This window comes from Dermacentor variabilis, chromosome 8 (genome assembly GCF_050947875.1).
Source record: "Dermacentor variabilis isolate Ectoservices chromosome 8, ASM5094787v1, whole genome shotgun sequence".
In the NCBI taxonomy this organism is placed as follows: Eukaryota; Metazoa; Arthropoda; class Arachnida; order Ixodida; family Ixodidae; genus Dermacentor; species Dermacentor variabilis.
The window spans coordinates 56,230,503-56,243,273 of NC_134575.1; the positions used below are offsets into that span (position 1 = coordinate 56,230,503).

Here is a 12,771-nt window from a genome sequence, read left to right on the forward strand (position 1 = left end):
AATTGGAAAAGCGGCTTCGCGGCGCAGTTCCAGAGGTGTCGAGCGGCTCGAGCAGGAAACGGCCAACGAGCATGGGCAGCAGTGTCTTGCGTGTTTCTTGCATGACTTATGAATAACGTAAAAGTCATACTTGTGCAGGTGGAGAATCTAGTGTCTCAGACGTTCGGTCAAGTTCTTGAGCCTGGAGAGCTAGCGTAAGGCGTGGTGTTCCATAACAATTCTTAAATGACGCGCGCGCCAATAAGGAAGGAACATTTGTATGGATCAAACAACAGCCAAGCATTCCTACTTAGTGACGTTATAGTTGCTCCGGGCATCATTGCGAACGTAGCTGGCGTGTGCCGCGACTCTGTCTCGCGAAGAGCCATTGCGTTCTAGAAGAATTGCACCTGTGCCACGGTCGCTAGCGCCTGTGTACAAGAGAGTCGATGCAGTCTCATCAAAGTGGCAAAACACAGGTTCAGACGTAAGGGGTCATTTCAACATGTTAAAGGCTCCTTCACATTCTTGAGGCCAGACGAAGGGTACACTGGTAACAAGGAGTTGGTGTAGTATTAGCGACGGAAATAGAAAACGAGGCCAAGGAAGCTTCGCAAGTCTTTAGGTCTTTCTGAGGGCTGGAAGTGAAGGACCGCAGTAACATTATCAAGGACAGGACGTAGGCCTTCCTTGCTGAGGACATGCCGCAGGACCTTGAAATACATTTATTCGTGTTGAGCTGTAGACCTGTATTGGCAAGGCGCATTAGAAATTTATTCAAGCGTTGCAGGTGTTGAAGAAATGTTGATGAAATTGCGACCATGTCATCCAGGTAGCAGAGGTAATTTTTTAATTTCAAACCACAGAGCACGGTGTCTATCATGCGGTCAAAAGTTCGCAGGTGCATTACGTAGCCCGGGAGGCTGACGTTGAATTCATAAAGTCCATATGTGTGGCAAGCGCTGTTCTTTTCATTTTAATCTTTATGCATAGCAATCAGCCCTTTCGCTAGAAAGCATATCGAGGCTTGAAAAGTATTCTGCGCCTTGTTGCGAATGAAGGGCCTCATGAATGCATCGCATAGGATATACGTCTTTTCGAGTGATCTTACTGAGGGCCCGCTAATCGTCGCAGAAGAGTAGGTAATAGTTTTCTTTCCTGAACAAAACAGCAGGGGATGACAAAAGGCTAGAAGAAGGTTGGATGCGCTCCTGTTGTAGAATATCCGCGACATTTCTTTCCGTGATTTTCTTCTCGGTGAGGAACGCGGTATGGACTTTGGAGCACTACAGACGCTTCGTCTATCTCAATGCGATGCGCTGCAGCTGTGGTTTGGCCCAGAGTCGACGAACGGACTCGAAAAGGAATTGCGTATTTCTTCAACAAAGTGGGCACATGCGGGCACCTGTGAAGGAGGCAAGTCGCTGCTTCTAGCTGTAGTAAGGCTATAGGAAGAAACAGCATCACAATTATGAAGGCCGGTAGAGGAGATAAGTTTATTGGGCACGATGCATTCATCGCTGTAGGTGGGGCGGCAGTCTCCAGCGATCGGCCATAACTTCGTGCAAGGTTGATCCCCAGGCAATAAATTGGTGCCGATAAGATGCACGACGCGTTACCCACAACTAATGGTCATTGGAACAGAAAAGATAGAATTCCACCCTGAAATTTGTTGATGAGCGCACAGGGCCAACACAGTTAACTGCATGTGGCGCAAGATATCATCGGTCAGGACACTGACAGTACGAAGAGCAGAAGGGCGAAGCGTGCGCCCTTGGACTGCGATTAGCCTCGATTCATCGTTATGCGCCGTGACCGTCCTGAGGCGGGAACCGTTCCCGCCTTAGCATGAATAACTGAAATTGTCGCGCATGTGCTCACCAAAGAATTTACGGCTACCCCTTGAACAAACACCGAAAGTAGATTGGACCTCCACACTCGAGGAATTTCAGTCCGGTTGATGTGTGCCGTTATTCCTGCAAGAACTGCACACTTAGTTTTCCGGACGAACGCTGGAGTTGAGTGAAACACGCCATACTGTCGACGTGAAGCAGCGGAACGGCGAATGTGAGCGGCGTCTATCTGAACGGTAAGTATTCTGTCGAATCGGGCGGAGATGTAGAGCGGAGCAGAGGTGAAGGTAAACGCCGGCTTTGGAAAGAGGCTCCACTGGAAAAATTGCGTTCAGACAGGTCCTACTCCCGACGCTCCTCCAGCTCGCACTTGCAGCAGAAACGTGAAATATGGCCTCGATAGCAGCAATAATACCGCGTTGGACGTGACGGACGCCACTGTGGGTAGTACATAGTACTATGTACTGTGGGTAGTACATAGTACTCTGGGAGGCAGTGAAGTCAGATCGGCCGCCGAAGGCTCAATCGGCATGGACGGATGTTCAGCGTAGGCTCGACTGCAACGGACACGTATATTGTTAGCGACATTGTCGAGTTGACGTTACCTGGAAGCAATACCGCAACTTGCGTGCAAGTTCTTAGGCGACAAGAGATGGAGGATTGCACGTGTTCGGAGTGGGAGCCAACCGAGAACTATTTGCATGGGAAGGCCGAAAAAGGTAACGAAGTCGGGAAAATTCAGCAAGTACATCGACAAGAATGCAGTCTATCTCCATTGGTCTTAGCGCTTTATGTTAAGGGCGTACAAAGACGAATGGGACCAGTGAATTATTTTTTATTGGCCGTACATGCGTAATGGATAAGCGGTGGCAAGGAGGTTCTGGTGTTGAAGCAATCGGAGGCATGGAGCTATTAGCAGATAATGCGGAAGATTTGCAGAGACTTGCAAAAAATATTTGGCATTGAAGGGGCGCATCTAGGATTTCACTTTAGCACCAACAAATCAGGAAATATGATCTCTCATGAAAGGACGAGTAATCTAATAGTGTCAATTCAACAGCAAGTCATTCCCGTAGTCGAGCAATACAAGTATTTGTGCGCGAACATAAACGAAGAAAAGGCTTACTGAAGCACACACAAAGATGACCTTAAAAAAATGGGAAGAATGCCGCAACGATTAAACATAGAACATTTTGAGGCCAGAATAAAATATGAGATAGTGCCTTGAATCTTAAAAGGGGTAATGGTGCAAGCGCTAACATATTAAAGCGTAGCTCTGACATACCATTGTCAATCGCAGCTCTGAGGCACCCGATCCTACGTTTCGTGTCGGTGTCCTCCCTCAGCATAACTGATAGAAGGAGGAGCGCAGCGAGGAATGAAAAAGCCAACGAGGAGCGCAGCGGGGGATGAAAGATGGCGATAGTGATGCGAGTGGAAGGCAGGAAAGCGTAGATGTGGGGGTGCGTCGGAACCCTGAAGCGGAAAGCGGAGGAGGAGAGAACGGCGAAAGCGTTAGAAGAAAATTCAGAACCCTTGCACCCTGTGAAGAAAGCAGTCCAGTGCACCTAGTGCTATGATTGCTTTTTCTATGTCTCCGCACGTCGACGTAGCAACTGGGAAGCGTTCTGATTGTGGGACCTCGCGGGGCGACATGCATTTTGCACTGCGTGATATGCAGCTCTTGGTAAGCGTCGAGCTTGCGTTTCGCCTTACGGGCCCGATCATCATCGGGGGTATTCGCTCGACGGCGCCGCTTGCACAAAAGCCACTCGACACGTGCGAGTTGCTTTTCTTCACGGAGAGCTGCGCCAGCAGTCGTCTCTGTCGGACTGGATGCAGCGGCAAGGGCGGCCTCACGTTCGCGGCACGCTCGTTCGCACTTCTATTTGTGTCGACGCTCATTGTATTTCCGCTGGTCTTCTTCCATTTAATTTAATTTCATTAATTATAACCTCGAGACGACAACTATTACAGAGTGGGCAAAAGAAAGTTGCAAAATAATGGCAGCAAGTGACATTGTCATAGGCCCGAAGCGATGCTGTCGATTATGGCTGTACGAGATTGTGCGTGGATTTTAAAGCAATCAACGCACTGAGAAGGCGGTTTCGTCCTCGGAAGAAAAGATTCGTGACGAGCTCTAGTGCGACACTGTAAAACTCCAACTTTGTGATGATGATCAATGTGAGGAGCTATGTAGGTTGGGGATAAAGTAAGATTATCGCGCAGGTATGAATTATGGAAGCATATTTTATGAAACCAAGCTAGGCGTGAGAATTTGCGACGAGCAGTAAACGGTGGAAGTTACACGATGTTTTTTTTTAGAATTTACGCTTGCCGTACGGTTATAATTGCTTAAGATGAAACGCTAGGCATTATTTTGAACATGTTCGAGAGACTGTGTTAGTGTCTCAGCATGTGGGTCCCATAATTGGTGAAGCGTATTCCATTTTACTTCTAAGCAGCGTCTTGTATAAAATTAACTTTATTGATGATGGAACGGAAGAGAAGTTTCAACGGATATAACCTAAGATGCCATTACATTTATTTATAACGCTGTCGATGTGTGAAGACCAGCAAAGAATAGAGATTAAATGGACTCCTAGGTATCTGTAATATCTGCAGTGTCGATTGAACAATAGGTGTCGTGCCCATGCTGATTCCAAAGTGAACATGATAAAGGCGGTGGCACGATCTCTACGTCACAAGGCAATAATACGAAAATATGTGTAGAGGCAATCGTGTTTTATTAAATCGCGGCTACGTCAATCACTACGTGTGCTCAAGTGCACCGCACAGGTGGCCGGCGTACTGCGTGTGCAGCGGTATCGCACAATCTTATTAGAGAGGCGGTGTTCGTGGCAAGGATTGCGAAATAGGCGTTGTCGGTGGAGAGGTGTATAAACTGTTGGTCTATGCCGACGGACGCGAAATCCCAAAGAACCTAGTCAAAACAGATTCGCTGAAAAAACGTAGTGCTGTGCAAGACGGGCTCTGCGGCAGCGGCCGCTACTAGATGGCCCCAGAGTAGCGCGCTGTCGTCTCTTCTCCGACAGCATGCCGCGAGCGCGCCCACTGATATTGCAAATAATAACAAAGAGCTGCATGAGTGGAGGTCTGTTTGCGGCAGCTGCTGTGAATCACGCTCACGCGGCACACACGCGCTGCCTCTTGCGCTCTCCCGAAAAAAAAAACGGTGGTCGTGGAAAACTTTGCTCCGTCTGACCTGTGCCGCACGAGACAAAATGCCCGCACCAGCCAATATATCGCAAAAGAAAAACACCTGTAGAGCTGCGCTGAAATTTCGCGTCTTGGAGTACTCTAAGCGTCCGTTTTCTTTTTAACACAGATATCAGCACAGATTTCTCCAACTAGATTTTTGAGGTGCAAATATTAGCCCTTACATATAACTTGATTCGAAGTTTGGACCAATCCACTGTAATTGGTAGCATCTCCTGAGATTGCGATATGACATGCGACATCGTGTGTCATCCCACACAATTATTAAGTGCATATAAAGCTGAGAACCACTCACCTAAATTTACTGATTATTTTGCTGCTCAGAAGAGATAGGTGAACACATTCAAACCTTTTCGGGCTACGATTGGCGTCCCTCAGTGGTTCTGTTTCTTCGGACGTGCGCAGTGCGACACAGCTGAGAAAAAAAGGAAGGAAGACATACAGTTTAGACGATAAACTGAGGGTCTCTGCTCGTTGTTATAATATTGACCTTTCTGGCTGTGTTTGCCAAATTATAAGGTTAACTTAGACCAACTCTGCTCTACTTGAGAACTTTTACAGCGTCTGACATATGTATCCTGCATTGTGACCTGTAGAAACATTTTCTCTTTATTCAAGCGGAGAAACAATATGGACAGAGCCATGTGGCCGATTTTATTACTTGCTGGCTACAATTTGTTATCCTGTAGTGGTGACGGTAGTCAACGCAGAAGCGCCATGAGTTGTCTTTTTTCTTTACTAAGACAACCGGTGATGCCCACGGGCTACTGGAAGGTTCAATGATGTCCTTGTCCATCATACTGTCTACTTCTGTCTGTATGATGGCCCTTTTTGTTGCGGATACACGATATGGCCGCCTATGAATGGGGCTGGCGTCACCGTTCTTGATGTGATGCGTGACAACAGATGTCTGGCCAAGTGGACGGTCGTCCAAATCAAAGATGTCCCGACAAGATGACAGGAGGTGACGAAGAGCTGTTGTTTGCTCGGAAGGAAGGTCAGGGGCGATCATAGAAACATCGTCCGCAGGCGTCGAGTACGGAGGAGTGGGTGACAAAGGTCCGTTGGTACTGACGAAGGATTCAGAGGTCAAAGAAGAAATCTCAAATTCTTCCAAAGGAGTGATATGCGCTATGGCGATACCATGTGGCAGCACACGCGACGAAAATCCAAAATTGAGGATGGGCACGCGAGCGCAGTTTTCGCGGATCCGGATTATGGTGCTCGGTAGGGTAATACTGCGCGACAAAACCACGTCAGTAAGCGGCGACACGACGTACTCGCCATCAGGTACGGGAGGACAGGACGTAAGGAGGACATTTGTAGCCGCTTGTGGAGACAGTCTTGCAAACTCAGCAGAACATAAGCGGTGTGAAACACGAGTGGTTGCGTCGGCAGGAAGCGGCAGGTCCAACTGTACACCTGCGGAGCAGTCAATTTGGGCAGAGTGTTTCGAAAGGAAGTCGAGGCCGAGAATTAGGTCGGGTGGACAGTGTTCAAGGACGATAGAAAGAACAACGGCATAATGGCCCCCACTGGTCACACGTGCTGTGCACATTCCAAGGACAGGTGAAGTGCTCCCATCGGCGACTCGCACAGTGCACGGTACGGCGGGTGTCCGAACCTTTTTGAGCCTTCGGCGGAGAGCAGCGCTCATAACTGAAAGCTGCGCTCCTGTGTCAACGAGAGATCGAACAGGAACGCCATCAACTTCAATGTCCAGCAGGTTTCCACATGTAGGCAGGGTCAACAGAGGATTTGTGGGCCGGGTCGGTGTTGCAGCTTCACCTCCGGGAGCTGCACCGCCTAGTTTCCCGAAGGGAAGCGACCGGTTGCAGAAGGCAACGAAGAGCGTTGAACGAGAGGCGAACGGTACCTACGACCGTGCGGAGACGGGGATCGGCTGGATCTTGGTGGAGCACTGTCGGCGTTGATGTTCCTAGTCGGCGTATATGGCGAGAAAGTACGATTGTCTGGTACTTGGCGGTAGTGACTCGGAGACGACCACCGAGCAGGCGACGACCAATGTTTGCGGCAATGACGGGCGATGTGTCCAATGTGAGAACAATTAAAACAGATAGGTTTATCATCCGCTGTGCGCCAGTCAGCTGGGTTGCGACGAGGGGGCGGAAAGCTTTGCGTCTGGGAGCGAGCGGCCGGAGAAATCTGGTAGGTGTTTGTATGGCGGACCGAGCAGAGAGATGGAATTGTAGTATAATTGTAGTATAATTGTAGATACCGTGAGTATCTCATCCATCAAAAATTTGTAGTATGCTGATGTGCAGAATGTGCAGAATATAACCAACCCTTATATATAGCTTTCATTGATTACGAGAAAGCGTTTGATTCAGTCGAAACCTCAGCAGTCATGGAGGCATTACGTAATCAGGGTGTAGATGAGCCATATGTAAAAATACTGGAAGATATCTATAGCGGCTCCACAGCCACCGTAGTCCTCCATAAAGCGAGCAACAAAATATCAATAAAGAAAGGCGTCAGGCAGGGAGATTACGATATCTCCAATGCTATTCACAGCGTGTTTACAGGAGGTATTCAGAGACCTGGATTGGGAAGAATTGGGGATAAAAGTTAATGGAGAATACCTTAGTAACTTGCGATTCGCTGATGATATTGCCTTGCTTAGTAACTCAGGGGACCAATTGCAATGCATGCTCACTGACCTGGAGAGGCAAAGCAGAAGAGTGGGTCTAAAAACTAATATGCAGAAAACTGAAGTAATGCTTAACAGTCTCGGGAGAGAACAGCAATTTACAATATGCAGCGAGGCACTGCAAGTCGTAAGGGAATACATCTACTTAGGGCAGGTAGTGACGGCGGATCGGATCATGAGACGGAAATAATCAGAAGAATAAGAATGGGCTGGAGTGCGTTTGGCAGGCATTCCCAAATCATGAACAGCAGGTTGCCGTTATCCCTCAAGACAAAAGTATATAATAGCTGTGTCTTACCAGTACTCACCTACGGGGCAGAAACCTGGAGGCTTACGAAAAGGGTTCTACTCAAATTGAGGACGACACAACGAGCTATGGAAAGAAGAATGATAGGTGTAACGTTAAGGGATAAGAAAAGAGCAGATTGGGTGAGGGAACAAACGCGAGTTAATGACATCTTAGTTGAAATCAAGAAAAAGAAATGGGCATGGGCAGGACATGTAATGAGGAGGGAAGATAACGGATGGTCATTAAGGGTTACGGACTGGATCCCAAGGGAAGGGAAGCGCAGCAGGGGGCGGCAGAAAGTTAGGTGGGCGGATAAGATTAAGAAGTTTGCAGGGACGGCATGGCCACAATTAGTACATGACCGGGGTTGTTGGAGATGTATGGGAGAGGCCTTTGTCCTGTAGTGGGCGTATCCAGGCTGATGATGATGATGATGATGATGATGACAAAGCTAACTGTAAACTCACATTTCTTTGTAGGAAAGTCCATCTCGCTGCTGCTGTTTTAGTGAAATGTACTATGCAATGTAATCGCGCACCCTAAGCTTCACTAAGCTTTAGCGCTTGTTGTTGGACTCAGTTCAAAAGCCGCTACATTTAATTTAGCTCATTTTGAGTGATTCTCACTTAGCTAACATATCTTCTATTCAGGAATGGTATGAACTCCGGACATTTATTTTACGCATCGTATCTTGCACTTGGGCTTTTTCTGCGACATAAGTACAGCAATACTCACCTGAGGATTTTTCTGTTTTTTTGTAATGTAATGCTTAAGCACAGACTTGATGGCATCAAAACTGCACACCCGTGAGCAAGAGTATACGGACCAGAGGATCGCATAATAAGAGAAATTTTCCGTGAATAACACGAATAAACGGCAACTGACGAGTGCACTAGAAAATTCGTAATGCCAAGTTTGGACTGCAATCTTTACTTTCACCTTGCATTCAGAGACAGAGGCGAAAATAATTTTTATCGCGCGATCGCTGGTCCGTATTCGTTTGCTCGCGGGTGTGCATAGCACAAAACGTCTAGGTGTAACCATCTCGAAAATCTCTACTCGGAGGCACGCCTAAATGTCTAAGATCGAAATTCCATTGAGTAAATTATGTGTTTCGTCAGCATAGAATTTTCCTACTTGTAAGATCTAAAGTAATAACTTCCAACCATTTGTTACTTCTTGTATTTACCTCACATAATTCACTTATTCTGACCCACTTCCGCATTCACTGTTTGGAAAGCATGTGCGAAGCACGAACAGTCCCTTACCGACGTTGTATAGGAACGTCCGGTAAGTAATGTTGAACATACATTACATGCCAACACCTAAAAATATACTCCTAGTTTGGTATTGTCAATGTGTTCGATATTTCTCTATGGAAAAACTGATTTAAAAAAAAAACTTGTTATATGTCGTTTTACACTATTCCATAAGCTTTACTATCGCGTATCTCTTCACAACGAGTTCATGTGTGAACCCTCAGGCATTTTTCCGCATCGGGATCATTCTTGCGAAGTCTAATGAATCCTGTGTCGCTCCCTGGCATTTGGTCAGTCATTTATACCTCGCACCACGATAGAGTGGAATAACCTGCCATCGCACATTGTCACGGAAACAAATCCCTGCAAATTTACAGTCCCTCTATGCAGTACCGTGCACAACTAATGTATAACGTTACACTGTCTGATTTGTAAACATATTTTTTTTTCATGCGCCGATAACCAAAGGTTCCGTGATGTTGCCACAGTTTGTGCAAATCATTTAAAGTTGTTGTACTGATAAACTATATTTATTTTTTATTTTCTTCTTTTTTAATGGGTTGATGCACTGTAATTAATTTTATTTCAGTTTTGTTTTTGTACTGTATTTATATGTACACACAATTCCTTGCCTCACAGATGCAACCTTTGCCAATGCAATGCCCTCCCTAGAAGTCTTTAGAGTTACTGTGAAATAAATAAATGAATAAATATCCAACAACGTTTAATTATTGATAATGTACTACCAACAACCTCACATACGACTAGGTAAACCTTCGCCAGAGCATTAGCAAATTTGGACCGTTTCGCCCTGGCAGTTGCAGTCTTTTCAGTCATGTGGCGGTAAAATAATGTCACCCTAAAATACATTAGGGAATAATACTGAATTACGAATACTGTGTGTGTTTCACCCTTCATTCACTAAACATTAAGGACGTCCGTATAATTTTATATGAAGTGCGCCTTCGTGGTACCTCCGTGCACCTTTTTGACTTCTGCATTGCAGTGTCCCACTAGATGAACCAGTGCCTCAAGCCATTAATAATTCGTGTTGTAACGACATCTGTGTATATATTTTACTTACATACAAATCACATGTCTCAACTAGCTACAATCATATGTAAAGTCGTATTGCCTAGGCTGTTCTATCGGCAACTGTTGGCGTAATGGTCTATGTAACGTGCCGCCTTTTCCCAGACGTCCATTGTCTTTTTTGACCAAAAATGAGGCTTAAAAATTTCAGTTGATTTAATTTTCTTCTTCTAAATTAATTGTCATCTACAACTGGCCATTGATGCCAAATGTGAAGCGTAGCAATGCAAGAACAACTTTTAAAATATTTGATTGAAGAATGAAGCGCGTACTCAAATTGCCTTCCCGCTTTTACCACCTCCACCAGTAGTAATGGGTTCCAACTGTCGGTTTTTTCTGACCATCTTATCGGTTACCAAAATTGCTTATTGAATTTAATAAAAATTGAGAAAGAAAGGAGCTTACTCATTCCAAATGCCTAAAGGAAAATATTTATAGCCATTAACCATTTGAAAAAGCTCTCGTTGCTTTTACCTTATGAGGAAGTAGCTCTAACCAGAAAAAAATGACGACAGGGGTGACTCAAATGAATACAGGAATCGTGGTGCCCAAACAACTTGTGGGAGCTGATTCTTCAAGCGCAAGCGTATATGTACGCACAAGAAATTACACTCAGCCTGTAGAAAGCGGATCTCGTTCAAAGGGAAAATATGAACACGCCAAGCATAGCACCAAACCCTGTCCTTGACATATCGTTTTCTTTAATAGTACAACCTATGACTCAGTATATTATGTACCCCACTCATCTAAGACCATGCAGAAGGGATTCTGCTTTACGTACCCACACTTTTCGTTACTGAAGACGCGGCAGTTTTGGATACAGTCGAGTGAGAGAGATTGTTTACGAATGACTAGAGTATACCAGATACGATCAGGCAAGTCTTAGTTATGTATTAAACACTACTTCGCTTATATCATTCAAAAATCCCTGGCTGCTTCTCATTTCTTGGCAACCGCTGCTCATGTAACCGCAATGTTTAGCCGGAAGCGCTTATAGCGAGCGCTAGACATGAAGGCGAGCTTTCTGCCCTCTTTTATCTCCCCCCCCCCGGGCGGGTGCTACCGCTGCTACGCTTGCGCGGGGGCAAGTGCCATCTGGATGCTGTTGCAACGAACCTAGTGGTGCGTGGAGCTCCTACTAAGGAACACCTGAAACAGCAGCTGAAAAAGCGGTTTGAGTTTGAGTTTTCGCGTAAAAGATTTACGTTTTATGATATGTTCAAATAAGAATCCCTCGCTATCGTGTCTACAGGCTGTGTGTCATTCGTACTTTACGATTTCGCTGACACGTTTTACTTCGATAAATTCAATTAGTTCAGTAATGCCTACGTGCCACGCGGAAAGCCTCCGTGGTTTGGGATGAGTTGTTCCGGAAGAGTTTTCTTTAACAGTTAATGGCGACCCGATGCCCTTAACGCTACCGTGTTCAAAAACGAAAAGAACAGGCGGGGTGTTTTGGTTGTAGATGCTGCCATCTAGTGAAAGCGGGGCGTTATAATTCTCCGTGACGGCAGGTGGATCGCGATCTCCAGCGCGTCGTTCTTCTTCTTTGGATGGAACACCTCTGAGAGACTCTTAAACGTGTGATTATGTGACACCTCGTCTGGCCATCTCGCTCTTCCTTCTTGGCTGCACAATGGTGCCAAAAGAACAGGTGTTACCAGTGGACAGCGGCTCCTAGTGACCCTCCATGCGAAGGGAGGCACCATCAATGAAACGCCGGCGAACCTATGACGTTCGAGGCCATCGCGTCGTTCGCAATTCAACCAACGGATGCCTTCAACTACTCGTAGCCCAACCAGTGGCCGAAGTGGGAACAAATATATGAACGTTTCCGAACCTCTTCAGGGTTGTGCGCGAAGATCAAGCAACATCAAGTAGACGGGCTCCAAGAAATTCGATGCAGTCATGAAGGAGTTCGACAAATACTTTCTGCCGCGACGCAATGTAATCTTTGAACGAGCCAGATTCAACACCAGAAAGCAGCAAGATGGTGAGTAGGCAGAAGATTTCGTTACTTTGCTTTACACTTTCAAAAGATTGCGAGTGCAGCTCCCTTCGAAAAGAGTACGTGCGTCACCACCCGGTAGTGGCATAAAAGGTAAGAAGTTATCCACCAGGTCACAGCTCGATACAGAGCTCATTCTTTAAAACGCTCCTCAGTGTTTCCGCCAGATCGAGAGCGTCCGTCAGAAACCAAATAAGTTGGACAAATAAGTGCCATCTGTGGACAAAGTTGCATGCGGTACCCAAACAAGAGGGCGTTCTTCAAACCAGGACAAAAACGGAAGGTATTCACGGGGCCGTAACAAGTCATCTTGATTCTCCCGCAAAAACCGCTTACAGAAGACATGCGCTTGGCGCGGTCAAGAGTGGCACCCTCCCACT

At 46.3% G+C, this 12,771-nt stretch overlaps 1 protein-coding gene across 3 annotated transcripts in view; it reads right to left on the reverse strand.

The window, feature by feature from the left end:
- The window catches only part of LOC142591036 (uncharacterized), a 256,522-nt gene extending 251,004 nt beyond the window's left edge, over positions 1–5,518 (reverse strand). Inside the window, exon 1 of one of the 3 annotated variants that reach the window (XM_075703412.1) lies at positions 5,368–5,518. The gene's annotated coding sequence lies outside the window, so the exon portion shown is untranslated. The remainder of the gene's footprint in view (positions 1–5,367) is intronic. The other 2 variants (XM_075703417.1, XM_075703414.1) reach the window with 2 other exon arrangements.
- Between the last annotated feature and the right edge of the window lie 7,253 nt (positions 5,519–12,771).